We start from the raw sequence: 12,304 nt of genomic DNA on the forward strand, positions 1-12,304 counted from the left end.
GATATGACTGGGAAATAAACAAGTGCAGCGGATGCACGTTAGACCTAGTATATCATCTATAACCATTCAATATGTTCAAAATCAACATTGTACACCGTGTACAAAACATTAAAGACACCTTCCTAATATTGAGTTGCAGTTGCAGACCCCCTTTGGCCCTTAAAAAACTCTAACTCAATATTAGGAAGGTGCCTTTAATGTTTTGTACACGGTGTATAATGTTGATTTTGAACATACTGAATGGTTATGGACTCTACAAGGTGTTGAAGGGTTCCACAGGGATGCTGGCCCATGTTGACTCCATTGCTTCCTACATTTGTGTGAAGGTGACTGGAAGTCCTTTGGGTGGTGGACCATTCTTGATACACACAGGAAACTGTTGAGCATGAAAAACCCAGCAAAGTCTTGCCCATTCACACTCTGAATGGCACACATACACAATCCATGTCTGAATAGTCTCAAGGCTTAGAAATCATTATTTAACCTGTCTCCTCCCCTTCATCTACACTGCTTGAAGTGTATTTAACAAGTGACGTTGCTCCTGAGCTGTTTACAGAAGCACATTATGCTGTAGACAAACAGTAGGAGAAAAATAAAACGTCATGGAGTATCATTCAACATTTCAAGTAGTTAATCTTAAAAACCCAGAGTCCTTCCTCATAAACATGTAGTCTATTCACGATGAACAGGAGAACGGAACATCTCTGTGGTAACATACAAAACGCAGTGAAACTGTAAGCAGCATGTTTGTGGATATTGGATATCCATGAGGGGCATGTAGAATCGTAGCCTATATGTACTGAGTTAGATAACTGAAACATGCTTCTATGAGTGTATTTGTAAGCAGAAGTTCTTGTTTCATTGCTTCTTTTCTGTTCCTGGTGGGTTTGTGAGGATTCTAAGGTTGCAAAATTCCAGTAACCCTAGGGAATTTTGCAACCCTCGGGCATTCTAAAACTGAGCCTCATGTTTAGAAGCCACCTTAAATACAATAACCATGTCTGTCTGTCTCTATCGCTTTGGTCTGTCGATGTCGTCGATGGCTGCCAGGAGTTTCTGCCGGGCCTTCTTGTTAATGTGAGAGCCCAGACACATGTTCACCAGGTTGGCCAGCTGCTTCATGGAGTACTCTTTGTGGAACAGACAGACAGACGTACACATATTATAGACAGAGAGCCTTCAATCTCAGATAGTCTTCAGTCTCAGATAGTCTTTGGTCTCAGACCATCTCAGATAGCATTTAGTCTCAGATAGCATTTAGTCTAAGATAGCCTTTAGTCTCAGATCGCCTTTAGTCTCAGACAATCTCAGATAGCCTTTAGTCTCAGATAGCCTTTAGTCTCAGATAGAATTTCGTCTCAGATAGCCTTTAGTCTCAGATAGCCTTTTGTCTCAGACAATCTCAGATAGCCTTTAGTCTCAGATAGCCTTTAGTCTCAGATAGAATTTCGTCTCAGATAGCCTTTAGTCTCAGATAGCCTTTTGTCTCAGATAGCCTGTACTCTCAGACAATCTCAGATATCCTTTAGTCTCAGATAGCCTTTAGTCTCAGATAGCCTTTTGTCTCAGATAGCCTTTAGTCTCAGATAGCATGTACTCTCAGACAATCTCAGATAGCCTTTACTCCCAGATAGCCTTTAGTCTCAGATAGCCTTTAGTCTCAGATAGCCTTTAGTCTCAGATAGCCTTTAGTCTCAGATAGAATTTCGTCTCAGATAGCCTTTAGTCTCAGATAGCCTTTTGTCTCAGATAGCCTGTACTCTCAGACAATCTCAGATATCCTTTAGTCTCAGATAGCCTTTAGTCTCAGATAGCCTTTAGTCTCAGATAGCCTTTAGTCTCAGATAGCCTTTAGTCTCAGATAGCCTTTAGTCTCAGATAGCCTTTCGTCTCAGATAGCCTTTTGTCTCAGATAGCCTTTTGTCTCAAGATAGCTTTTAGTCTCAGACAATCTCAGATAGCCTTTCGTCTCAGATAGCCTTTAGTCTCAGATAGCCTTTAGTCTCAGATAGCCTTTCGTCTCAGATAGCCTTTTGTCTCAGATAGCCTTTAGTCTCGAGATAGCTTTTAGTCTCAAGATAGCTTTTAGTCTCAAGATAGCTTTTAGTCTCAGATAGTCTTAAGTCTCAGACAATCTCAGATAACCGTTCGTCTCAGATAGCCTTTTGTCTCAGATAGCCTTTAGTCTCAGATAGTCTTTCGTCTCAGATAGCCTTTAGTCTCAGAACATCTCAGATAGATAGACTTTAGTCTCAGATAGCCTTTAGTCTCAGTCAATCTCAGATAGTCTTTAGTCTCAGATAGCCTTTCATCTCAGATAGCCTTTCGTCTCAGATAGCCTTTCGTCTCAGATAGCCTTTCGTCTCAGATAGCCTTTCGTCTCAGATAGCCTTTAGTCTCAGATAGCCTTTAGTCTCAGACAATCTCAGATAGTCTTTAGTCTCAGATAGCCTTTAGTCTCAGATAGCCTTAAGTCTCAGATAGCCTTTAGTCTCAAATAGCCTTTAGTCTCAGACTATCTCAGATAGCCTTTAGTCTTAGATAGCCTTTTTTTCTCAGATAGCCTTTAGTCTCAGATAGCATTTAGTCTCAGACAGCCTTTAGTCTCAGACAATCTCAGATAGTCTTTAGTATCAGATAACCTTTCGTCTCAGATAGCCTTTACTCTCAAGATAGCTTTTAGTCTCAAGATAGCTTTTAGTCTCAGATAGTCTTTAGTCTCAGACAATCTCAGATAGACTTTAGTCTCAGATAGCCTTTAGTCTTAGATTGCCTTTAGGCTCGAGATAGCTTTTAGTCTCAAGATAGCTTTTAGTCTCAGATAGTCTTTAGTCTCAGACAATCTCAGATAGCCTTTAGTCTCAGATAGCCTTTCGTCTCAGATAGCCTTTCGTCTCAGATAGCCTTTAGTCTCAGAAAATCTCAGATAGATAGACTTTAGTCTCAGATAGCCTTTAGTCTCAGTCAATCTCAGATAGTTATTAGTCTCAGATAACCTTTCATCTCAGATAGCCTTTCGTCTCAAGTAGCCTTTAGTCTCAGATAGCCTTTAGTCTCAGATAGTCTTTAGTCTCAGACAATCTCAGATAGTCTTTAGTCTCAGATAGTCTTTCGTCTCAGATAGCCTTTTGTCTCAGATAGCCTTTCGTCTCAGATAGCCTTTTGTCTCAGATAGCCTTTCGTCTCAGATAGCCTTTAGTCTCAGGATAGCTTTAAGTCTCAAGATAGCTTTTAGTCTCAGATAGTCTTTAGTCTCAGACAATTCCAGAATGCCTTTAGTCTCAGATAGTCTTTAGTCTCAGATAGCCTTTAGTCTCAGATAGCCTTTAGTTTCAGATAGCCTTTAGTCTCAGATAGCTTTTAGTCTCAGACAATCTCAGATAGTCTTTAGTCTCAGAACGTCTTCAGTCTCAGAAAGTATTCAGTCTCAGATCGTCTTCAGTCTCAGATCGTCTTCAGTCTCAGATCGTCTCAGATAGCATTAAGTCTCAGATAGCCTTTAGTCTCAGACAATCTCAGATATATAGCCTTTAGTCTAACATAGCCTTTAGTCTCAGTCAATCTCAGATAGTCTTTAGTCTCAGATAACCTTTCGTCTCAGATAACCTTTCGTCTCAGATAACCTTTCGTCTCAGATAGCCTTTAGTCTCAGATAGCCTTTCGTCTCAGATAGCCTTTAGTCTCAGATAGCCTTTAGTCTCAGATAGTCTTTAGTCTCAGACAATCTCAGATAGTCTTTAGTCTCAGATAGCCTTTAGTCTCAGATAGCTTTTAGTCTCGAGATAGCTTTTAGTCTCAGATAGTCTTTAGTCTCAGACAATCCCAGAGAGCCTTTAGTCTCAGATAGTCTTTAGTCTCAGATAGTCTTTAGTCTCATATAGCCTTTTGTCTCAGATAGCCTTTCGTCTCAGATAGCCTTTCGTCTCAGACAATCACAGATAGCCTTTAGTCTCAGATAGCCTTTAGTTTCAGATAGCCTTTAGTCTCAGACAATCTCAGATAGTCTTTAGTCTCAGATGGTCTTCAGTTTCAAATCGTCTTCAGTCTCAGATAGTATTCCGTCACAGATCTTTTTCAGTCTCAGATCGTCTTCAGTCTCAGATCGTCTCAGATAGCATTTAGTCTCAGATAGCCTTTAGTCTCAGACAATCTCAGATAGATAGCCTTTAGTCTCAAATAGCCTTTAGTCTCAGACAATCTCAGATAGTCTTTAGTCTCAGATAGCCTTTCGTCTCAGATAGCCTTTCGTCTCAGATAGCCTTTCATCTCAGATAGCCTTTAGTCTCAGATAGCCTTTAGTCTCAAATAACTTTAGTCTCACATAGCTTTTAGTCTGCTATAGCCTTTAGTCTCGAGATAGCTTTTAGTCTCAAGATAGCTTTTAGTCTCAGATAGTCTTTAGTCTCTACAATCCCAGATAGCCTTTAGTCTCAAATAGTCTTTATTATCAGATAGTCTTTAGTCTCAGATAGCCTTTTATCTCAGATAACCTTTAGTCTCAGATAGCCTTTAGTCTCAGACAATCTCAGATAGTCTTTAGTCTCAGATCGTCTTCAGTCTCAGATCGTCTTCAGTCTCAGAACGTCTTCAGTCTCAGATCGTCTCAGATAGCATTTAGTCTCAGATAGACTTTAGTCTCAGACAATCTCAGATAGTTAGCCTTTAGTCTCAAATAGCTTGTAGTCTCATATAGCCTTTAGTCTCAGACCATCTCAGATAGCCTTTAGTCTCAGATAGCCTTTTTTTTCTCAGATAGCCTTTAGTCTCAGATAGCATTTAGTCTCAGACAGCCTTTAGTCTCAGACAATCTCAGATAGTCTTTAGTATCAGATAACCTTTCGTCTCAGATAGCCTTTACTCTCAAGATAGCTTTTAGTCTCAAGATAGCTTTTAGTCTCAGATAGTCTTTAGTCTCAGACAATCTCAGATAGACTTTAGTCTCAGATAGCCTTTAGTCTTAGATTGCCTTTAGGCTCGAGATAGCTTTTAGTCTCAAGATAGCTTTTAGTCTCAGATAGTCTTTAGTCTCAGACAATCTCAGATAGCCTTTAGTCTCAGATAGCCTTTAGTCTCAGAAAATCTCAGATAGATAGACTTTAGTCTCAGATAGCCTTTAGTCTCAGAAAATCTCAGATAGATAGACTTTAGTCTCAGATAGCCTTTAGTCTCAGTCAATCTCAGATAGTTATTAGTCTCAGATAACCTTTCATCTCAGATAGCCTTTCGTCTCAAGTAGCATTTAGTCTCAGATAGCCTTTAGTCTCAGATAGTCTTTAGTCTCAGACAATCTCAGATAGTCTTTAGTCTCAGATAGCCTTTCGTCTCAGATAGCCTTTTGTCTCAGATAGCCTTTCGTCTCAGATAGCCTTTAGTCTCAGATAGCCTTTCGTCTCAGACAATCACAGATAGCCTTTAGTCTCAGATAGCCTTTAGTTTCAGATAGCCTTTAGTCTCAGACAATCTCAGATAGTCTTTAGTCTCAGATGGTCTTCAGTTTCAAATCGTCTTCAGTCTCAGATAGTATTCCGTCACAGATCTTTTTCAGTCTCAGATCGTCTTCAGTCTCAGATCGTCTCAGATAGCATTTAGTCTCAGATAGCCTTTAGTCTCAGACAATCTCAGATAGATAGCATTTAGTCTCAAATAGCCTTTAGTCTCAGACAATCTCAGATAGTCTTTAGTCTCAGATAGCCTTTCGTCTCAGATAGCCTTTCGTCTCAGATAGCCTTTCATCTCAGATAGCCTTTAGTCTCAGATAGCCTTTAGTCTCAAATAACTTTAGTCTCAGATAGCTTTTAGTCTCAGATAGCCTTTAGTCTCGAGATAGCTTTTAGTCTCAAGATAGCTTTTAGTCTCAGATAGTCTTTAGTCTCTACAATCCCAGATAGCCTTTAGTCTCAAATAGTCTTTATTCTCAGATAGTCTTTAGTCTCAGATAGCCTTTTATCTCAGATAACCTTTAGTCTCAGATAGCCTTTAGTCTCAGACAATCTCAGATAGTCTTTAGTCTCAGATCGTCTTCAGTCTCAGATCATCTTCAGTCTCAGAACGTCTTCAGTCTCAGATCGTCTCAGATAGCATTTAGTCTCAGATAGACTTTAGTCTCAGACAATCTCAGATAGTTAGCCTTTAGTCTCAAATAGCCTGTAGTCTCATATAGCCTTTAGTCTCAGACTATCTCAGATAGCCTTTAGTCTCAGATAGACTTTTTTTTCTCAGATAGCCTTTAGTCTCAGATAGCATTTAGTCTCAGACAGCCTTTAGTCTCAGACAATCTCAGATAGTCTTTAGTATCAGATAACCTTTCGTCTCAGATAGCCTTTACTCTCAAGATAGCTTTAAGTCTCAAGATAGCTTTTAGTCTCAGATAGTCTTTAGTCTCAGACAATCTCAGATAGACTTTAGTCTCAGATAGCCTTTAGTCTTAGATTGCCTTTAGGCTCGAGATAGCTTTTAGTCTCAAGATAGCTTTTAGTCTCAGATAGTCTTTAGTCTCAGACAATCTCAGATAGCCTTTAGTCTCAGATAACCTTTCGTCTCAGATAGCCTTTCGTCTCAGATAGCCTTTAGTATCAGAAAATCTCAGATAGATAGACTTTAGTCTCAGATAGCCTTTAGTCTCAGAAAATCTCAGATAGATAGACTTTAGTCTCAGATAGCCTTTAGTCTCAGTCAATCTCAGATAGTTATTAGTCTCAGATAACCTTTCATCTCAGATAGCCTTTCGTCTCAAGTAGCCTTTAGTCTCAGATAGCCTTTAGTCTCAGATAGTCTTTAGTCTCAGACAATTCCAGAATGCCTTTAGTCTCAGATAGTCTTTAGTCTCAGATAGCCTTTAGTCTCAGATAGCCTTTAGTTTCAGATAGCCTTTAGTCTCAGAAAGCTTTTAGTCTCAGACAATCTCAGATAGTCTTTAGTCTCAGAACGTCTTCAGTCTCAGAAAGTATTCAGTCTCAGATCGTCTTCAGTCTCAGATCGTCTTCAGTCTCAGATCGTCTCAGATAGCATTTAGTCTCAGATAGCCTTTAGTCTCAGACAATCTCAGATATATAGCCTTTAGTCTAACATAGCCTTTAGTCTCAGACAATCTCAGATAGTCTTTAGTCTCAGATAGCCTTAAGTCTCAGATAGCCTTTAGTCTCAGATAGCTTTTAGTCTCGAGATAGCTTTTAGTCTCAGATAGTCTTTAGTCTCAGATAGTCTTTAGTCTCATATAGCCTTTTGTCTCAGATAGCCTTTCGTCTCAGATAGCCTTTCGTCTCAGACAATCACAGATAGCCTTTAGTCTCAGATAGCCTTTAGTTTCAGATAGCCTTTAGTCTCAGACAATCTCAGATAGTCTTTAGTCTCAGATGGTCTTCAGTTTCAAATCGTCTTCAGTGTCAGATAGTATTCCGTCACAGATCTTTTTCAGTCTCAGATCGTCTTCAGTCTCAGATCGTGTCAGATAGCATTTAGTCTCAGATAGCCTTTAGTCTCAGACAATCTCAGATAGATAGCCTTTAGTCTCAAATAGCCTTTAGTCTCAGACAATCTCAGATAGTCTTTAGTCTCAGATAGCCTTTCGTCTCAGATAGCCTTTCGTCTCAGATAGCCTTTCATCTCAGATAGCCTTTAGTCTCAGATAGCCTTTAGTCTCAAATAACTTTAGTCTCAGATAGCTTTTAGTCTCAGATAGCCTTTAGTCTCGAGATAGCTTTTAGTCTCAAGATAGCTTTTAGTCTCAGATAGTCTTTAGTCTCTACAATCCCAGATAGCCTTTAGTCTCAAATAGTCTTTAGTTTCAGATAGTCTTTAGTCTCAGATAGCCTTTTATCTCAGATAACCTTTAGTCTCAGATAGCCTTTAGTCTCAGACAATCTCAGATCGTCTTCAGTCTCAGATCGTCTTCAGTCTCAGATCGTCTTCAGTCTCAGATCGTCTCAGATAGCATTTAGTCTCAGATAGACTTTAGTCTCAGACAATCTCAGATAGTTAGCCTTTAGTCTCAAATAGCCTGTAGTCTCAGATAGCCTTTAGTCTCAGACTATCTCAGATAGCCTTTAGTCTTAGATAGCCTTTTTTTTCTCAGATAGCCTTTAGTCTCAGATAGCATTTAGTCTCAGACAGCCTTTAGTCTCAGACAATCTCAGATAGTCTTTACTATCAGATAACCTTTCGTCTCAGATAGCATTTACTCTCAAGATAGCTTTTAGTCTCAAGATAGCTTTTAGTCTCAGATAGTCTTTAGTCTCAGACAATCTCAGATAGACTTTAGTCTCAGATAGCCTTTAGTCTTAGATTGCCTTTAGGCTCGAGATAGCTTTTAGTCTCAAGATAGCTTTTAGTCTCAGATAGTCTTTAGTCTCAGACAATCTCAGATAGCCTTTAGTGTCAGATAGCCTTTCGTCTCAGATAGCCTTTAGTCTCAGATAGTCTTTAGTCTCAGACAATCTCAGATAGTCTTTAGTCTCAGATAGTCTTTAGTGTCAGATAGCCTTTTGTCTCAGATAGCCTTTCGTCTCAGATAGCCTTTTGTCTCAGATAGCCTTTCGTCTCAGATAGCCTTTAGTCTCAGGATAGCTTTAAGTCTCAAGATAGCTTTTAGTCTCAGATAGTCTTTAGTCTCAGACAATTCCAGAATGCCTTTAGTCTCAGATAGTCTTTAGTCTCAGATAGCCTTTTGTCTCAGATAGCCTTTAGTTTCAGATAGCCTTTAGTCTCAGATAGCTTTTAGTCTCAGACAATCTCAGATAGTCTTTAGTCTCAGAACGTCTTCAGTCTCAGAAAGTATTCAGTCTCAGATCGTCTTCAGTCTCAGATCGTCTTCAGTCTCAGATCGTCTCAGATAGCATTTAGTCTCAGATAGCCTTTAGTCTCAGACAATCTCAGATACATAGCCTTTAGTCTAACAAAGCCTTTAGTCTCAGACAATCTCAGATAGTCTTTAGTCTCAGATAGCCTTTCGTCTCAGGTAGCCTTTAGTCTCAGATAGTCTTTAGTCTCAGATAGCCTTTAGTCTCAGATAGCCTTTAGTTTCAGATAGCCTTTAGTCTCAGATAGCCTTTACTCTCAAGATAGCTTTTAGTCTCAAGATAGCTTTTAGTCTCAGATAGTCTTTAGTCTCAGACAATCTCAGATAGACTTTAGTCTCAGATAGCCTTTAGTCTTAGATTGCCTTTAGGCTCGAGATAGCTTTTAGTCTCAAGATAGCTTTTAGTTTCAGATAGTCTTTAGTCTCAGACAATCTCAGATAGCCTTTAGTCTCAGATAGCCTTTCGTCTCAGATAGCCTTTAGTCTCAGATAGCCTTTAGTCTCAGAAAATCTCAGATAGATAGACTTTAGTCTCAGATAGCCTTTAGTCTCAGTCAATCTCAGATAGTTATTAGTCTCAGATAACCTTTAATCTCAGATAGCCTTTCGTCTCAAGTAGCCTTTAGTCTCAGACAGCCTTTAGTCTCAGATAGTCTTTAGTCTCAGACAATCTCAGATAGTCTTTAGTCTCAGATAGTCTTTAGTCTCAGATAGCCTTTTGTCTCAGATAGCCTTTCGTCTCAGATAGCCTTTTGTCTCAGATAGCCTTTCGTCTCAGATAGCCTTTAGTCTCAGGATAGCTTTAAGTCTCAAGATAGCTTTTAGTCTCAGATAGTCTTTAGTCTCAGACAATTCCAGAATGCCTTTAGTCTCAGATAGTCTTTAGTCTCAGATCGCCTTTTGTCTCAGATAGCCTTTAGTTTCAGATAGCCTTTAGTCTCAGATAGCTTTTAGTCTCAGACAATCTCAGATAGTCTTTAGTCTCAGAACGTCTTCAGTCTCAGAAAGTATTCAGTCTCAGATCGTCTTCAGTCTCAGATCGTCTTCAGTCTCAGATCGTCTCAGATAGCATTTAGTCTCAGATAGCCTTTAGTCTCAGACAATCTCAGATATATAGCCTTTAGTCTAACATAGCCTTTAGTCTCAGTCAATCTCAGATAGTCTTTAGTCTCAGATAACCTTTCGTCTCAGATAACCTTTCGTCTCAGATAACCTTTCGTCTCAGATAGCCTTTAGTCTCAGATAGCCTTTCGTCTCAGATAGTCTTTAGTCTCAGATAGCCTTTAGTCTCAGATAGCCTTAAGTCTCAGATAGCCTTTAGTCTCAGATAGCTTTTAGTCTCGAGATAGCGTTTAGTCTCAGATAGTCTTTAGTCTCAGACAATCCCAGATAGCCTTTAGTCTCAGATAGTCTTTAGTCTCAGATAGTCTTTAGTCTCATATAGCCTTTTGTCTCAGATAGCCTTTCGTCTCAGATAGCCTTTCGTCTCAGACAATCACAGATAGCCTTTAGTCTCAGATAGCCTTTAGTTTCAGATAGCCTTTAGTCTCAGACAATCTCAGATAGTCTTTAGTCTCAGATGGTCTTCAGTTTCAAATCGTCTTCAGTCTCAGATAGTATTCCGTCACAGATCTTTTTCAGTCTCAGATCGTCTTCAGTCTCAGATCGTCTCAGATAGCATTTAGTCTCAGATAGCCTTTAGTCTCAGACAATCTCAGATAGATAGCCTTTAGTCTCAAATAGCCTTTAGTCTCAGACAATCTCAGATAGTCTTTAGTCTCAGATAGCCTTTCGTCTCAGATAGCCTTTCGTCTCAGATAGCCTTTCATCTCAGATAGCCTTTAGTCTCAGATAGCCTTTAGTCTCAAATAACTTTAGTCTCAGATAGCTTTTAGTCTCAGATAGCCTTTAGTCTCGAGATAGCTTTTAGTCTCAAGATAGCTTTTAGTCTCAGATAGTCTTTAGTCTCTACAATCCCAGATAGCCTTTAGTCTCAAATAGTCTTTATTCTCAGATAGTCTTTAGTCTCAGATAGCCTTTTATCTCAGATAACCTTTAGTCTCAGATAGCCTTTAGTCTCAGACAATCTCAGATAGTCTTTAGTCTCAGATCGTCTTCAGTCTCAGATCGTCTTCAGTCTCAGAACGTTTTCAGTCTCAGATCGTCTCAGATAGCATTTAGTCTCTGATAGACTTTAGTCTCAGACAATCTCAGATAGTTAGCCTTTAGTCTCAAATAGCCTGTAGTCTCATATAGCCTTTAGTCTCAGACTATCTCAGATAGCCTTTAGTCTCAGATAGCCTTTTTTTTCTCAGATAGCCTTTAGTCTCAGATAGCATTTAGTCTCAGACAGCCTTTAGTCTCAGACAATCTCAGATAGTCTTTAGTATCAGATAACCTTTCGTCTCAGATTGCCTTCACTCTCAAGATAGCTTTAAGTCTCAAGATAGCTTTTAGTCTCAGATAGTCTTTAGTCTCAGACAATCTCAGATAGACTTTAGTCTCAGATAGCCTTTAGTCTTAGATTGCCTTTAGGCTCGAGATAGCTTTTAGTCTCAAGATAGCTTTTAGTCTCAGATAGTCTTTAGTCTCAGACAATCTCAGATAGCCTTTAGTCTCAGATAGCCTTTCGTCTCAGATAGCCTTTCGTCTCAGATAGCCTTTAGTCTCAGAAAATCTCAGATAGATAGACTTTAGTCTCAGATAGCCTTTAGTCTCAGAAAATCTCAGATAGATAGACTTTAGTCTCAGATAGCCTTTAGTCTCAGTCAATCTCAGATAGTTATTAGTCTCAGATAACCTTTCATCTCAGATAGCCTTTCGTCTCAAGTAGCCTTTAGTCTCAGATAGCCTTTAGTCTCAGATAGTCTTTAGTCTCAGACAATCTCAGATAGTCTTTAGTCTCAGATAGCCTTTTGTCTCAGATAGCCTTTCGTCTCAGATAGCCTTTTGTCTCAGATAGCCTTTCGTCTCAGATAGCCTTTAGTCTCAGGATAGCTTTTAGTCTCAAGATAGCTTTTAGTCTCAGATAGTCTTTAGTCTCAGACAATCTCAGATAGCCTTTAGTCTCAGATAGCCTTTCGTCTCAGATAGCCTTTCGTCTCAGATAGCCTTTAGTCTCAGAAAATCTCAGATAGATAGACTTTAGTCTCAGATAGCCTTTAGTCTCAGTCAATCTCAGATAGTTATTAGTCTCAGATAACCTTTAATCTCAGATATCCTTTCGTCTCAAGTAGCCTTTAGTCTCAGATAGCCTTTAGTCTCAGATAGTCTTTAGTCTCAGACAATCTCAGATAGTCTTTAGTCTCAGATAGTCTTTAGTCTCAGATAGCCTTTTGTCTCAGATAGCCTTTCGTCTCAGATAGCCTTTTGTCTCAGATAGCCTTTCGTCTCAGATAGCCTTTAGTCTCAGGATAGCTTTAAGTCTCAAGATAGCTTTTAGTCTCAGATAGTCTTTAGTCTCAGACAATTCCAGAATGCCTTTAGTCTCAGATAGTCTTTAGTCTCAGA

At 39.4% G+C, this 12,304-nt stretch overlaps 1 pseudogene; it reads right to left on the reverse strand.

Annotated features, from left to right (window-relative positions):
• Nucleotides 1-272: 272 nt before the first annotated feature.
• The window catches only part of LOC129820191 (syndetin-like), a 331,482-nt pseudogene continuing 319,450 nt past the window's right edge, over nucleotides 273-12,304 (reverse strand).

The sequence above is a fragment of the Salvelinus fontinalis genome, chromosome 22, assembly GCF_029448725.1.
Source record: "Salvelinus fontinalis isolate EN_2023a chromosome 22, ASM2944872v1, whole genome shotgun sequence".
Classification (NCBI taxonomy): Eukaryota; Metazoa; Chordata; class Actinopteri; order Salmoniformes; family Salmonidae; genus Salvelinus; species Salvelinus fontinalis.